A 7,252-nucleotide genomic window follows, 5' to 3' on the forward strand; every position below is an offset into this window, starting at 1 on the left:
GTCAGGTGCTTTCTAGAAGACACATTGCATAGGACAGAGTGGTCAATTGTGAAGTAGGGACTAGACCAGCTAAAGAAAGAAGAAGAAATGATGCGAAAGGTGCTGGAAATAGAGTTGAAAAAGATTAAAGTTACCTCTGCAAAGGAGAGAAACGAAAAAGAAAACACAAAGTACAAAGAACATACAAAGAAAAAGAGGAGTTTGAAAGAATGAATAAGAACTGGATGAAGGTGCAGGAGAAACTTAGATCCATGAGACATCCTGACTGGATGCCAGAAATGAAAAAGAAAAAGAAAGGAATCATTGAGAAAGTGAGGAAATGGTGGAAGAACTGGAGTAAATAGAAGAAGAAAAACCCAAATGCCCCTTTCAGGGCCACTCATATGCCTCGAAAAGATTTGCTTTCTTGCCTAATTTGTTTTAGTTAGTTGTATGGTTATTTGTGTTTGTATGATGTATGTTGTATGAGTTATACATCTAGAAAAGATTTGTTTTCTTGCCTATTTTTTTAAGCTGTTTGTATAGTTGTCTATGTTTGTATGTTGTATGTGTTATAAATGTCTCTGTCCCGCCAGTCCCGTTCCCGCCAAGCGTTCTAGGTTTTTCCCGTGACGTCACCTCACCTGTTCCTACAATTGTTGCAACATTTTTACCAATCTTCAGTACCGTGACGTCACCTCACCTGTTCCATTCCTATTGTCCTTATACAACAACCTCACTTTCCTTTCACGCTATATAGACCCACTATTCCCCTGTTCAATTCCTTTGAGGCTAGAGTGTCCCAGGGTGTGCTAAAAAGCCTTGAGGCTAGAGTGTCCCAGGGTGTGCTAAAAAAACCTTGAGGCTAGAGTTTCCGGGGGGGGGGGCCTGTAATGTATTTTCCTATTGAGGCTAGGGTATCCCGCTGCACTACTACCGTGTTAGCGCTGTGAAATATGTTAATGTACGACAACAGTATGTTAAAGAATTCGTTCAACGATGAAGTAAGCCTCCATATGACTCCAATTTCTGTATGTATTCATGTTCAAACTGACAAAAGTTTTATGACCGCTCCGGTGGCCTAGTGGTTAGAGCGTCCGCCTCGGACGCGGGATGTCGTGGCTTCGATCCCCGGCCGAGTCATACCAAAGACCAACAAAAATGGTAGTAACAGTTGCCTTGCTTGGCGCTCAGCATTAAGAGGTTGGTATTAGGACTGGTTGGTCTGGTGTCAGGATAATGTGACTAAGTGGGCGATCATCTTACATGTCTGCGATATGATGCCCCAGTTCTAGGCATCACTATAAACTGCCACACTGCAGACTTCGTAGCGATATGACTGAAAAATTGTTAAAGCTATGTTAGAAAGCCGAATCACACACAAACACATACAAAACTTTAATAATGATCTGAAGGAAAGCATCAAGTTCTATGGCATAAATAATTACTCATAGGAAAACGTGTTCGACATACTACAACTAATTTAAACGACACATTGACATTTCAAAGATGAGCTGAACGACACACCGATAAAAGAATTTTTATTTTCGTTTTGGACTGATCAAGAAGAAAAGAATGTTTGCAAACAATTAAGCAATGCGTGATCAAGACGAATTTTGAATTAGTTATTTACTGGGGTTGTTTATTTAACCTTGATGCCTTTTGAGCGCGTAATGATAAAGGTTTTTGGTGATAACGCAATCACTAACCTTACGGCTGTTTAATCTGATGCCTTTAAACAAAGAATTAAATTTCAAAACAGTGCATACAAATTAAACCAAATTTTAATATATACTTAAATATTTCTGTGGGCAATAAATTGTGCTGGAATGGTATAACTGAATTAAAACACGTAAAATACCAAACACCAGTTAGAAATTGTTACTAAGTTAGAACAGCTTGTTAGACCTGAAATAGACTTAACTATAAGAAGATCAAAGAGACTTGACTGTAAGAAGATCAAAGAGACTTGACTATAAGAAGATTAAAGAGACTTGACTATAAGAAGATCAAAGAGACTTGACTATAAGAAGATTAAAGAGACTTGACTATAAGAAGATCAAAGAGACTTGACTATAAGAAGATCAAATTGACTTGACTATAAGAAGATCAAATTGACTTGACTATAAGAAGATCAAATTGACTTGACTATAAGAAGATTATGAAAAAATCCCGGTGTCCCAAGGTGTACATATTATAAATATATAGGGAGTTTCGTAAACCATTTCCCTTTAGATATCGCTTATAAAATCTTCATGCAATGATATTCATTCTGCTGCAACTTTTGAAAGAAAATGGTAAAAATGAGCATGCTGATAAAGCATATATATGTATGGTACAGACTTTAAAATATATCAATTTATGGTTTTCCAAGGTTTGTTTTATAACGTAATGTTTTGACTGTTAAACTCAGTGAATGAAATAGAAATATGGAAGCATATAAAACATATTGGCTTGTGCGAAAATTTAGAACGCAGATTGAAACTAATACTTTTATCTCCTACTTAAAGAACACAATTAGTAACTTTTCCCTCCTTATTTCAACGATGACAAAGTTAGGAAAGAAGCAAATGATTGATTCTACGAAGCTAACCAGCTGCTCTTTGCTTCCTATCGGTTTGGAAGGAGAGAAAACAGATGGCTTAATTGCATGAACGATATTTGCACTTTCAGACCTTTCTTTCTTTAACATGTACCATTAACTAGCTGAGTTTGATGGTAAATTCTCAAATAACTTCTAACGGACCATATGCAAAAAACGGAATAAAAATCCATATGTCTTAGGAATTTTGCAATCTCCGTGACAGACTTCCGTGTTGACGTAATCTCTTCGGCATCAACATTATGTATATATTTCATTATAAAACAGAACTTTCTATATTAAACGTTCAATAAATATTTTTTAGTTTGCATTGATAGCACAACAAGTTCTGAAAGCTTATTTATAATACTGGGAAAACAAAAAAATCAGGAATGGACCACTGACCGTGCATGGGCAGCATCTAACACTTGCATATACTGGTTTCAATACTGAACCCAGGTTCACAGAGGAGCAAAGCAAGTCTAGTACCGCTACGCTAATCGTAAATCTGTAGCTCAGTCTTTTCTCACAACCCATTTATCTCAGTAAATAAATAAATATAAAAAATAAAATAAATAAAATAAAATAAAATAAAATAAATAAATAAATAAATAAATAAATAAATAAATAAATAAATAAATAAATAAACAAAAATAAATAAATAAATAACAAATTTAATAAATAAATAAATAAATTAATAAATAAATGTTTACTCTCCTGGAAATGCAAATGTTGAACTTAACACATAAAAAGTCATCGAGCACCGGTTCTCCACATCTGCCATTCTCTGTTAAATCTATGAATGTGACAAATGTAACAACAATACTAAATGCAATGTGTAATACATCTGATAAAACTTGTAAGTAACTTCTTTAAAACCAACTGTTCTAATAATTCAGATCACAAATGATGTATGTATGTTTATGTATGTATGTATGTATGTATGTATGTATGTATGTATGTATGTATGTAAATGGTTTAAGGAAACATTCATCATGGTAATACAGTGTCGCGTTCAAGTTACGTAGCGAAATAGGTAAACATACAAAATTGTCTTTTGGAAGATAACCCTTCCCAATAAAAGTTAATTTACACTCCTCTAAGGTAAAGCTATAAAAGCCTAAGATAATCTAACAAATCTTAAAAATGCATAAAAGCAAGATAAAAGTCAAAAAGGTAAATCCTTACAGTGACACATGTTTCATAAATGGAATAATAAAGATTAGAATACATAACAAAACCGGATGTAAATACAGCAGAAGTGGCATTTTTACGATTGCAATCCGATATTGTTTTGAGAATATATATCAAATTTTGAGATTTACTCATGCCCAAGGTAAATTCTAAGATAGAACTATTTTCCCCAATTTACCGTCCCAAAATAAATGTAAGAGGATCCTATTGTTACAAACGTCTTTAAAAAGACATGACGCAGGCCGTGTTGTCTTCGTCCGTCCGTCCGTTAGCACAAACTTATTATCTCTAATCCTCCTAAACTACTTAGATTTCCGTGAAACTTTCAAAGCAAATACATTCCCTAGTCTAACTGGTTCTAGTTGAAAATGCTGCTCCTCGCACATTTCATATGGCCGCCACAACGGCCAGATTGAAAATCTTGTAATCACTACTCCTCCTTCATGGATTGTCAAATCAACATGGGTTTTTTACTGAAAGACTTCTTGTAAGTAGAAACCGACCTGATCTGATGGCCGCCACAGCTTGAAAATCTTCATATCGTAACTAATATTGAATAGAAAGTCATATTCACCAAAAGACTCCGTAAGATGCCTAGTTGATGCTAAATGAAAACAGCACTGACATGGAGTCTAATATGTGCAGCTAAAACTACTTCTTATATTGTTTTGTTCGTCCTAAGTTTAAACTGGTGCTGATCTGATCTCAAACACATGGCCGTCTTGAAACTCTTGATTTCGCTGCTCTTCTTAAAGGAAAAGTCACTTTGACATGTGGTTTTCATCAACAGAGTTCTTTTTATGTGTGCAAGGTCCTAACTGATAATCACCAACCCTCAATATGACTATCATGGTGGCCATCTTGAAAATAGTGTCGTCCCTACTCCTCCCAAGTGGGAATTAAAAGTATTGGTCGTTTAAAAATCACGTGCACCATCAGACTCCTTGGTCATAAATGAAAATGATGCCAGGTGCATATATAGTATTGTTGCTATAACGGTTGTTGTGAAATTCTTTTTGTCACTACTCGCCCTGAAGGGATATTCATTATGACGTGTGGTTGTGACCAAAAGACTTATACTGCTGCCTAATTTTCCATTGAAGAAAATGGTGCCAATCTGACATCCATTATGTCCATCACAACACTTAATCTGAAACTCTTGTTATCGCTGAAGAATATCGGAGACGGTTTCAACACGCAACAGTTAAAATGAAGAAAGGGCCATATCTTGAATTCCTGGAAATCTTTTCTCCCAGTACAGCATCGGTCCTTCCAAGAGACTCTTGTTTTGTTTAACGTGCACTCTTTCTGTGGGTTCATGATGGTCTGGGTACATTTTGGGGTTTAAATATACAATGCGAATTAAAAGTATTGGTCGTTTAAAAATCATGAAACGTTACTGATTCCAGTAGTGGAAGTGGTCAACTGTTTCTTGAACCCGCATATTATAGCCCTACTAGCAAATAAAGTCATAGGAAGGTGATGTCACTAGTTATTTAGCATCAGCCCTAGGGGTTATTCCGTATGGTCAGAATATATCCCCTGGTGTAAATTTTGGTCACATATAGCTAGTTAATGTTTTCATACCCTGCAACTATATATGTTCTTATATGGTGGGGAGCTCATTAGTTTCTGAATTCTTACTTGTAACCAAAGGGTTAAGCTCCAAGGTTGAGGGATCATCTACAAGGCAAACGAAGGCCATATCTTTGAATTCATCTTTTCATTCCTAGCAACTGCATATATAATTGGCTAGCGATCTGGGCGATATCTTGACTCAGTACCTTGCTCCGTGCAGCGCAAAGGTTCATTAGAAAGGTTGTTGTGCGAGCTGTACGAAACAAAAATGATGTGTTCTTTATGGTTTTATTGTTGGACAATGGTCAAGATAACCCACTTTATAATATGTATTCCATTTTCGTGATCTAACGCCCGTTTCTAATACCCAGTCATACTAAATCGTTGCAGGAAGTTGATCTTGGCTTAAATTAACTATTGTATGTTTTTGGAATTTTGCGATGAAAAGTCAAGACCTCAGTGAGTCGCCATGGTCATAAAAATAATTGCGAATAAACATAGCGAAGTTTTTTTTTATCGGTTGAACTTTATAACATTATGTAATAACCTCTTTTGTGTGGCGGTCAGATATTGAATAATCCATTCATTGATTAACTTACTAGTAATCTATTAATACAATATCTAATCACGTGAGTGAAAGAACTCTTTGGAAACGAGATATCTAAGCAACAGAGATTAAAAGAGTGGGAAAAAAAAAGGAATTGGAATTATTTTCGTAAGACTATAACGATTTAAATGGATTATCACATTGGCTCTCACTTAGAACACTTGTAAATAATTTATAAGATAAAAATGAAATGGGTCCATTTTCCTAATTTACTGAACATGCATAATATCATATATCGTCTTCAAGTTCCTTTGTTCTTCCGGACATTGTATCTATTCCTTCAGCTACCACACACATGAATATCTGCCATGATTGACCATCCATAGAATCAAAGATGTCCACTCTCTTGCCCAAAAGGATATGATGTAATGAGTCATTGTCCTGTCATAAAAGCCAGTGTGAGTCTTGAATGTCTATTGCATCTATTATTTTTTCAAACATGGGATTACGTTCATCGTTTAGGGCTTGGTAGTACATATATGTATGTATGTATGTATGTATGTATGTATGTATGTATGTATGTATGTATGTATGTGTATGTATGTATGTATGCATGCATGCATGCATGCATGTATGTATGTATGCAGGACCGAATCAGGTCAAACCTGAAAGGGCCCCCAAAGCAAATGCCAATGTGTCTATTTAGTCAAAGTTTGCATAATACCCAATAAATGTGCGTAAGAAAAAAACGATCGTCAAATTTAAAGTGACAAGTGACTTGACGCATGTGTGCTTGTATTTTTGTTTTAGCGGCAGGGGTCCGGGTCCAAAAAACCCGCTCCCCAGCGTTCCATCCTTGCATGTATGCAATATCTTCGTGTATCTGTTTCTGACCTTGGATTATATGGTACTTACGTACTTGTTTCGGGTCACTGCGTCCACATTGTGAAGTGAGTAAAAATAGCTTAATCCAGTTTTCAGTTAAGTGCTCGTAACCCAGATATCGGGCTGTATACTGATGTTTATACCTTGCACAGCGAGGTAATGTTTTGTGAATGCAAATTTTTTAAGAATTAACACCTGACAAGAAATGACAAATGGAAGGATAAATGAGAAACACTTGCGTGTCTGCACTGGAATTTGCGATCGGTAGAATTCTTAGGTAAGATACCATTCGATCACTGTAATTTTGTGTTCTTGGTTCAGTTTAAGTTCTGGTTTGTGTATTGCCAACGACGACAGTGGTGGGGGTATATAATTTTAGTCTTGTCCGTCAAATCGTCCTTGACAACTTATTAAAGTTTTGAGTTAAAGCCCCAATTCCCCGTTAATCATAAATTTCACCATTCTTCCAATATGAAGTTTGGAAGGAA

The sequence above is a fragment of the Sinohyriopsis cumingii genome, chromosome 2, assembly GCF_028554795.1.
Source record: "Sinohyriopsis cumingii isolate HCF-2022 chromosome 2, ASM2855479v2, whole genome shotgun sequence".
NCBI lineage: Eukaryota > Metazoa > Mollusca > Bivalvia > Unionida > Unionidae > Sinohyriopsis > Sinohyriopsis cumingii.